Raw genomic sequence first — 11,118 nt, forward strand, 5'->3', positions numbered from 1 at the left:
TAACTGTGAGATGTAATACAGATAGTCGACGACATCCACCATTAGTCCTGATGTTGTAGTCACTGTGAGATGTAATACAGATAGTCGACGGCATGCACCATGTCCTGACGTTGTAGTCACTGTGGGATGTAATACAGATAGTCGACGGCATGCACCATGTCCTGACGTTGTAGTCACTGTGGGATGTAATACAGATAGTCGACGGCATGCACCATGTCCTGACGTTGTAGTCACTGTGAGATGTAATACAGACAGTCGACGGCATGCACCATTAGTCCTGACGTTGTAGTCACTGTGAGATGTAATACAGACAGCCGACGTCATGCACCATTAGTCCTGAGGTTGTAGTCACTGTGAGATGTAATACAGATAGTCGACGGCATGTACCATGTCCTGACGTTTTAGTCACTGTGAGATGTAATACAGATAGTCGACGGTATGCACCATTAGTCCTGACGTTGTAGTCACTGTGAGATGTAATACAGATAGTCGACGGCATGTACCATGTCCTGACGTTGTAGTCACTGTGGGATGTAATACAGATAGTCGACGGCATGTACCATGTCCTGACGTTGTAGTCACTGTGAGATGTAATACAGATAGTCGACGGTATGCACCATTAGTCCTGACGTTGTAGTCACTGTGGGATGTAATACAGATAGTCGACGGCATGTACCATGTCCTGACGTTTTAGTCACTGTGAGATGTAATACAGATAGTCGACGGTATGCACCATTAGTCCTGACGTTGTAGTCACTGTGAGATGTAATACAGATAGTCGACGGTATGCACCATTAGTCCTGACGTTTTAGTCACTGTGAGATGTAATACAGATAGTCGACGGCATGCACCATGTCCTGACGTTGTAGTCACTGTGGGATGTAATACAGATAGTCGACGGCATGCACCATGTCCTGACGTTGTAGTCGTGGGATGTAATACAGATAGTCGACGGCATGCACCATTAGTCCTGACGTTGTAGTCGTGGGATGTAATACAGATAGTCGACGGCATGCACCATGTCCTGACGTTGTAGTCACTGTGGGATGTAATACAGATAGTCGACGGTATGCACCATGTCCTGACGTTGTAGTCACTGTGGGATGTAATACAGATAGTCGACGGCATGCACCATGTCATGACGTTGTAGTCACTGTGAGATGTAATACAGATAGTCGACGGCATGCACCATTAGACCTGACATGTAGTCACTGTGAGATGTAATACAGATAGTCGACGGCATGTACCATGTCCTGACGTTGTAGTCACTGTGAGATGTAATACAGATAGTCGACGGCATGCACCATGTCCTGACGTTGTAGTCACTGTGAGATGTAATACAGATAGTCGACGGCATGCACCATGTCCTGACGTTCATCTAGTCAATAGTTAAAAACTTGTTATATGTCCTCCGAACTGCTATGTCCATATGAAGAAGTTACACATTTTAAAATCGATTAAACCCTGCCAGATATAAGCCCCGTTGACCATTAGAAAGTTTTACTGTCCTTTTATTACGCATTTTTCTCCTTCGCTAAATATCACATTTGCCATTAATTTCTTTACTTAGGCCTACAGTTGCAATATTGATCTCAAAAAGTGTGCTGAAAAAACAACTATAAATGTGACTCACGCCATTTTAGGTCAAATGTTACCCCCACTCTACGTCTTACCCCAGCACCGAGACTGTCGCTAGATTTCCCGGGATTCCTTCTGCAAGTGGAACTTTTGCATGAGACACCGCAATATACTCAATCGGAACCCCTCATCATTTTCTCCGAATTTTTTTAAATTTTCTCTGGCAAAGGAAGGTGAGGGGTGTTCCGATTGGCAATGTACTATGGGAAATTTTTATCCCATCACCTAGCAGCGTACCGTTTTTACAAGCCAGGTTGCACTCAATGATCCATGTTCTTAAGCGAAGCGGTATGTTATGTGGTCTGAGAAAATCAAGTCTAAACCAAGCAACAACTCCCAAACATACACCCTCAGTACGTCACTTCCGCCACATTAGCCCGGAAATTACAAGCGTTGGCTTGACATGATGTCATTAGAAATGAATAAGATCGGACAGCCAGCCGGCTGTATGTATTCCAAAAAGTCGATTAATCACGTGTACAAACCGCATCAGTGTAATTACCTTACGTGGTCGGGATCAATGAAGGAAGGGTTGTACCGCAACTGTCTAAAAGTACTACACTCAGACACAGTGTAATACCGTAACTGTCTAAAGGTACTACCACTCAGACACAGTGTAATACCGTAACTGTCTAAAGGTACTACCACTCAGACACAGCGTAATACCGTAACTGTCTAAAGGTACTACCACTCAGACACAACGTAATACCGTAACTGTCTAAAGGTACTACCACTCAGACACAGCGTAATACCGTAACTGTCTAAAGGTACTACCACTCAGACACAGTGTAATACCGTAACTGTCTAAAGGTACTACCACTCAGACACAGTGTAATACCGTACTGTCAGAATTGTCTTTATACCTATATTATTCTAATCTAGACATATATTCACATATACTCTGTGGTGGCTAGCAATAAGTATGTGCATTATACATTGATTAGGATGGATATGAAATATATATGGCGTCGCAGGAAAAAGTTCTTTTTATTTATTTTTTTATTGATTGATTGATTTAATTTCTAATAAAATATGTTTTCCCACTTGAGCACCGAATCGATCTCGTCATCACACCATACCCTATTACGTACCAGGAGAGTAAATTATGAATCTGCCCTAGGTCTTGACTCTCTCCCAAATGTAGGATCAGCTGTATCGGTCTTTTGGTTAAGGAGGTATGATACATCCCTAGAACTTCACTCTCTCCCAAATGTAGGATCAATGTGGCCGTCTTTTGATTAAGGAGGTATGTTGCGCCGCTAATGTCGTCTATAGATCATATGTACGAGTCAGCTTGGCCTAAAACCTTCTCGAAAGTTGTCAAAGGAGACAGCAGCAATAGCGAGTCGTGACGTCACGCAAAACTATTGATTACAGAATAAATTGGGTTAGTTTGGAGGAGGGAAGATAGACTGTGTAGATTGGAAAGTCGAGATGAACTCTTCATGAATAATCACCTGTTTTTCTCAGAACATACTACAGAATTGTGATTACATGTAAAACATAAACATGTCAGCTTGGTCGTTAAATGACTTAGCGGGAGGAAATGATATTTGCAGTTCTGAATTATGTATGAATCGTTGACGTACATGCGATATGATTTTTCAATCAATTTTAAAATTCCACTCAAAATACACGTCCGGTCTAGACACGCACTGTATTGTCCGGTCTAGTCATGCACTGTGTTGTCCGGTCTAGACACGCGTGTATCGTCCGGTCTAGACACGCACTGTATCGTCCGGTCTAGACACGCACTGTATTGTCCGGTCTAGACACGCACTGTATTGTCCGGTCTAGACACGCACTGTATCGTCCGGTCTAGACACGCACTGTATCGTCCGGTCTAGACACGCGTGTATTGTCCGGTATAGACACGCGTGTATTGTCCGGTCTAGACACGCGTGTATCGTCCGTTCTAGACACGCACTGTATCGTCCGTTCTAGACACGCACTGTATCGTCCGTTCTAGACACGCACTGTATTGTCCGGTCTAGACACGCGTGTGTCGTCCGGTCTAGACACGCATGTAACGTCCGGTGTAAACAAATATCAGGACAGGTAAATTTTAGCTCAAAATCCATTAAACGATGAAATGGCGAATCCTGAAAAACTACACGGAGAATTGGACCGTGCTCCGGAAGAGTAAGCGTCTTTTGCTTCATCGACGACATAAATACAACGGTTTCTGGTTTACCTTCGTATTCTTGATTAACAAGTCAAACGGACGCCATACCTTAGAGCCTGTGAATGTTCATGGATCAGTCCCCACTTGACCTTTTCTTTTTCACGGGGATGTACTGCCAATGGAAATTAAACAGCCTCGGGAGGCGTCGGGAACAGGTTCTCCTGTGTCCGGGGCAGATTCATCAGCGTCGATTAGGCCTGTGGAAACCTCGGGAGAACTGCGAAAAAAATGGCATCCCTGGAGCTTCCCTGTACCACAGGGAAGCATCTTCGGGGATTCCTCCGAAGCTCCCGCGCCCGGTGAGTGCATCCCCGAATATTCGCTAAAACTCAAAATCGCATATTTTGGATACTTGATATTTTAGGTTTTTAGTCAAAAACCTAAAAATCTAAAAACTCATAACAGTTTTGAAAGTTGAAACTTTGGTCAAAAATCTAAATGTTTAAAAACTCAATTTTGTTTAGAAATTTGATATTTTAGGTTTTTGGTCAAAAATCTAAAAAAATCTAAAATTCTAAAAACATTTTAGAATTTTGAATTCTTAAGTGTTACATGGACCCTCTATGAATATATTGTTTATCCTTGGTGGTTTTAACTAGTGATGTCTCATTTGTAATTCTATTCTACAGCAAATAAAGTGTCCCTCGTGCTGTTCTTGTATTTTGATAACTCCATAACAATATGTAGCCGATATTTAGTATAGTCGATGTGTACCCTTAAACTACCAGAGAGAATAATGCTGAGCCTCTGGGATGGATCCCAGGCACCTTGGCCATTTATCGGAGAAAGTACCCCGAAGCTTCCTGAACAACATCGGACATTATAAGTGCCATTTCTTATGAGACTGCTCCGTTTTTTTGTTTTTGAGTGTTTTTTTTCAACAAACATCGGGAGCCATCCGTGAGTCTATTACTATGTGGCCGATGATTTTCCCCCCAGTGGGACCTAGCCATTACCAAACATGGAAGTTAAATAAAACATACTGACGTACGATATGCATTATACACTAAGCTCCTTAAGACCCGGATACCCTCATGTATCTGATCTATCGGAGTTGTAATCACACAAATCAAGTCTGCTGAATCAGCAATAATTCAAAATGAATCTGTGTATCGACCGGCCGGCCGGAATGGCCTTGTCGCTGTACACAAGACTGAACCCACACAATTACGATAGGCAAGCGACATAAGGCCGTACATTTTTATCATGTGTACACGAACTCAAACTTTTAAATCAGCTACCATATATCTACAGTATTAAGTCCATAACGTTGAGGGAAGTTTTGGTTTACCATATGGTTGTGTTTTATGGAACAGAAAAGGAACTCAAATCACAGGGACTGAGTGCCACTTTCTAGTTGCATTGGAATTTATCTGATGCGCCAACATTCGATACAAACGTCAAACGGCAACTTTATACAGAGGGTTTGTATTTCCGCCAACATGACACAGTGCTAGGCTTAATCACAAGGGGACAAACACCACGAACATACTGCAGCCTCCTAAAACACACATGCAAAAATGACCATAGTTGTTGATAGGACATTAAGAAATATAAAAACCAAACCAAACCCGAACTATCTAGACTGAAATAAATCTCACGACCCTGTGATCCAAAAGTGTGACTTCAATCACTTAAATTATTTGATAGCATGGATCTAACTGTGACGATGGCTATTTTCATGAAAATAATGTTAAGGCTGATGGGGTATATAGTGTTTTGTTACAATTCTATTAATGAAAATATAGAAAATTATTCATTCTATAATTTTCTTATTTGACCAATCAAACCACTGCTTAAAAACGACAATGGGGGGAAATTAAAAGCTGATACGATATATTTTGTTATAAAATGCAATAAACAGAATATCTAACTGTATCTTTAGTGATACCAAATATATTTCACTCGTGTGACTAATATTCTATTAATTTTCACTCGTGAATATCAAAATATTAGTCCCACTCGTAAAAGATATTTGGTATTTGACTGAAGACACTGTTAGATATCCTCTATGTACATCTTATCAGGGTATGATACATGAATGTCTAGCGATATACCATAAAAGAAGCTATGGATGACTTCTGATGGTAATCGTACATCCAATCCATAGTTATCCTACAAATGAAAATCATCAGCGAAAAATCGGGTAGAAGAAAGACAACTCCCAAAGAAATCATGCAGTGACGTGTGTCGCAGTCCGACTTGAACAAATGAAGAACTTACGTTTTATATGGCAAGCCAAGTTGTCGTTATTATATAAGATATCTTATAAACTTTATAATATTTCTTACATACTTTATAAGATATCTTATATACTTTATAAGATATCTCATATATTAAATGAGATATGAAATGAAAGTTAGATATGATAGATGAACGTGGAAAAGAAAAAGGGTAAGTAATCTTGGATGGTCGGATGGCGCCGTGGTAACGCATTCGGCTGTTACCTAGGCAAGCGGGGTTCGATTTCCTGTACATTTTTATTTTTATTACTACACAAATAATAAATTATATTTTTATTCGACAAATATATTTTTTTTATTCCATACATGTTTGTATTGCAAACGTGCACATTTTTTGGACAGATAATAGTATGTTATTGAATAGCATTCTATACTTCATCGTATATCTATATTCTCAACCCACAGTTTTTACCGAGTTTTGTGGGACGAAATGAGCCAACTGCGGAACTAAAACAAAAACACTTAAATTGCTATACATAGCACGCGCTTTCATCACATTGTTTCAACTTGCGCTGTTACTTTTTAAGCATTTTATTTGACTATTTATTAATACCACCTGTACACCACCTAAGATGTGTTCTAATTGATTACAATAGACCTTTGGCTAATTTATTTTCGACAGAAGGATCATTAACACAAACCTAACGATCGTAATTGTTTACTAAACTTGTGTAACTGTTCCATGTTCTTTGTGTGTGATTGTTTGTAATTTAACTGTGTCTTGACTCTTAATAAAGGGGTGGATTGCCTTGAAAATGCGACAATTTTCTTGCCAATTATATATTTACAATTATTTAATACAAACATATTGCATATCTGTACACACTTATTGCATACAGATATAAGATATTGCATCTATACATTTACAACTATTGTTTTGACACGCCATATATGTGGAGTACACATGTTACTGTCATATACTGATACCTGTACAGTAGGTGATATAAACAATTATTTATAATGACCGATAGCGGGTACTGGCATGCCTGCTGACATTTCGGCCTTGAGATGAAGATGAAAGACGCGCTGGGGGAGGGTCGGGACAGTAAACTGTATCATCAATTATCAACCAATATATATTTTGACAGCTGCGCGGTAAGTGTATGCGTATCTATCCCCTGAGGTATTAACACAGTCACGTGTTTCTGTGATGTCAGAGCACACACCCTCCATATAACAGAGGTCACGCTGTGACCTATAACCTCTATCAGTTTACCCGAACTACCTGAGTCGTAGAACTATAGTGTTGTCTAAAACACTAGTGATTGCTGACAGAGATCCATGGTGAGTATCGGAATTTACTTATTTATTTATTTATTCAGGGGCATACAAAGATGCATGTATGTACGTCCCTGATTTATTTTATTTATTCATTTATTTGAACGTATTTTTAGACACAATCGGATTGGGCACAACTTTTTAAGTGTTTAACAACTTACAAAAGCCCTCTCCACAAATATATATTACAAAGATTGTGATAGCAACACAGTATACTTATAATGATTACAAAAAAAGAACAGCAAAGAAAAATGACAGGAAGACAGACAGATCTAGAGATCTAAGAGTAAGATGAAAGTTGCTACATTAGATTTAATACAAATTAGCTATTCTATCATACGATTGAATACTTTCATGCACTATAATGCTTCCGTTTGTTTAATTATGTGTTTGTGATGATTATGTGTAAGGTCTTCTTTTATAAGTGTGTTTTAACAATATGAATTACATTTTAAATTACAAAGGAATTAATTCCATTCTATCACTCGATTGGTCTTGAAAGTCATGTATATTAATATCTCTTCCTTTAATATATAATCGCTTTTATGAAAATATCATTGTTATTTATTTCTCTGTTTGAAATGAATTGTGTGTGTGGTGGGCCACAAGCTAAGAGACTACGTCAAAAGTCATTTAATACAGTTGAGGAGCTGAATTTTCATATTTTCTAAATACCTTTAAATAGTTAAATCCCATCTCAATCTGGTAACAATCATTTCTTCAATATGAACGACACGAATGTAGGTGTATATTATTGATTCCAAACAACTTGTCTAGAGCGAAAGTTTCAGGTATTGTTTTATCAACTTCGATTTTGTACGCATTCAACTGGTTTCATTCGTGAATGTAGAGACTTCTGGTGGATGGATTGATTTTGATTAGGGCCCCGCAGCGAAAGATGTGGGTTGACCTGTACACTTGTAGTGCGAATTCGTAAATCGACGGAAAGAACCGAAATAAAAGTAAAATCCGTATAAAAAAACCTGCGTTGCACCTTCACAAGTCATCGGACAAAATGCAATTCATATGTCTGTCTAACTGTCCGATTTTATAATTTGTACAATATTGATGGAAGTTAATGCTGATTTTCCATCTATCCGAGATCAAAATGGCTACCAATCCGCCATCTTGACATGTAACATTATTTTATTAGCTGGTAAACATTTTGTTATGACATTATAAAGCAAACTTGGTCACAACACAACAAGTAGTCAGCTGATCTAGGGTAAATAATGCCATCAGATCAAAGATAAAGATATCAGAGTTTGCATCTACCTTATGGAGCAAATTTAAGTTGGTTCCACTCAAATAAGATATATCAACTGCACCAAAGATCAAGGTCAGATTTTAAATTTCCTATTTTGTTATGATATTATGAAGGAAAACAAACAAGCTAGGTGTCAAGTGGCCAAATCTGTAATTCATTCGGTCTAGATACAAAATATCTAAAACATTTTAATTACTCTGCAAATTGTATGTTGTATGAAGTAGCATCATGTAGTGGCCCAATTAATGTTGACATTTAGACATTGATTAACAAAAAATGTTTTTATGTAACATATAACGGGTTCACATCAATTTAACACTATCATTATAACATTTACCATGAAGAGCCACAGGGGGTAGGCGCGGACCTACGTCACAAACAAATAATTAATTGTCAGATAAAAAAATAGCTTCTCCTGAGTATGACCCGTCTGGCCAACACAGGTCCTTTCTGGCGTGTCAGTATTCTAGTTAGTTTTATCAACATTGGTCGCATTGTAGGATGTACCACAGGGGCTTGGCACGATTTTCCAAATGATAGTCTATATATGATACTGTATACATATATATATGGACTATCATTTGGAAAATCGTGCCAAGCCCCTGTGGGATGTACCCTAATATAGTATTTTTTTAATTAAATTTTTTATATTATGTATTATTTGTATATTCATTAATGGCTTATACACTTCACTGGTTAAATTTTGTGTACTTAAACTTTCACAGCGTACATCTAAAACGATTTACATGTATGATCATTTAAATGTCCCTAGGTCTCGTCTACAATCGCTTCACTTACAGAAAATCATCAGAATGTGTGGTCCGTTGACTGGAAAATAAGGATGTCGAGAATTAACATTTGGGGTTTATATATTCCTCACAAAAAGTATCAGTGTCATTCCTACCAAATCTGAGTTGCATTGTCTTTGCATTGGTTTTATTTAAATATCTTCGAGTCTGATATATATTTATTGCTTCTCTAGATGACTTACGATTTGGTTTACATCAAATCGGAACAAGTTATGAAATGTATAAGATTATTTTCTTCCCACTTCAAAAGAAACGTGATTTTTGCGGTTAAAGATATATTTCAAATGTGAAATTTGAGAAATAGTGATTTTACGAAAATAGCTTTTGTTTTGCTCTGCATCATATGCTCCTTAAATATATGTTTATCAATGTGGAAGTTGGCTTGGTTATTTTTCCTTAAAATAGAAAAGAAAAAAGAAATGAATACAGAAATTAAGTGGAAAAAGACCGTGAAAGCGGGAAAAGTGAATTTGGGACCAAATTAATTTGTGAAAAACATGACCGCTTTTATGTTATCTTAAAACCATGCCAGCTGTTAGTGTATCGTATTCTACTGCTGGCAGTCTCGTCATGGCGATCAATACGGAGATCTTCCCTTCTTTAAAAAGTGCAAGAAACACTTACTTGTTACAACAACTGAAGGTGTGATGATCAGTCCCAGGACTAAATATACTGGTTTGGGACACTGTTATACTTCATCACCGTTTGTTTTTATCTATTACACCATGCGATTTATCTTTTGTTGCTAGACCCCAGTTCATATATAAATGTTTCTTAACTTACGAAAAACCCTTAACTTAAATGTTCCCGTAGTAATGCATAACAGAATCTGAGAAAATTCCTTAGGTATGATTTTCCTCTTAAATCCAAAAATGCTTTAATTTCCTATAGGAAATTTCAAGTAGTGGATTTTCCTAAAGTGAAACCCGTTGATGAAACCGGGGCCAGCTAGGCCAATTAGGTGTCTCTCCCTTGCTGGGTAATCTCGATCTGGTGTTACTTTTCCTTGGCCAGCATATATTTTCATACGTTTCCATAGGTTTCAAGTGCCTAGTTCTATCAGATAATACACACTCTGTATCATTCCATCGTATAAATTGTACGCAAATTTTCTTCTGGCTATCCGAATAAATTTACATTTCCCCCTGTTTGCAGCACGATTGTCCCTGTTTATAAAGTTGTTTATCTTATTATGATTATTTAGAAAGTTAACTACTGATATATCGTAGACCGGTTATCATATAACATTTTCATGTATTTTATGGTGTATTTTATGGTGTATTGAATGGTGTAGTTTTATCAGAAAGTTCAAACATATATATAACACATATATTTCTGGTTCTGTAGGGTTTTGCGTCCAAATATTTCGATTACATTATTGAGAAGTAGGTGGTTATAATTAATGTAAGTAAGAAACACAACGTATACTATCATATCGCCTTGTAGGACTCCACTGGTCACTTTTTGGTGTATTGACTATTTACGACGACTTCATATGTCGCTGACAAAGTCACGTATCCACTCTTAAACCAATCATTTCAACTTCTTCAAGCAGAATTGCTTGTTTGACCTTGTCGAATGTTTTCGCAAATAAAGTCTTAATAAATTGCACTTATCTGACTCTTATAGATGAAAAGATCCAGTGTTATGTATTGTAATTCTAACTCTGAGTAATCTAAATTAGTCCCAGTTTTTTTT

This window comes from Pecten maximus, chromosome 7, assembly GCF_902652985.1.
Source record: "Pecten maximus chromosome 7, xPecMax1.1, whole genome shotgun sequence".
NCBI lineage: Eukaryota > Metazoa > Mollusca > Bivalvia > Pectinida > Pectinidae > Pecten > Pecten maximus.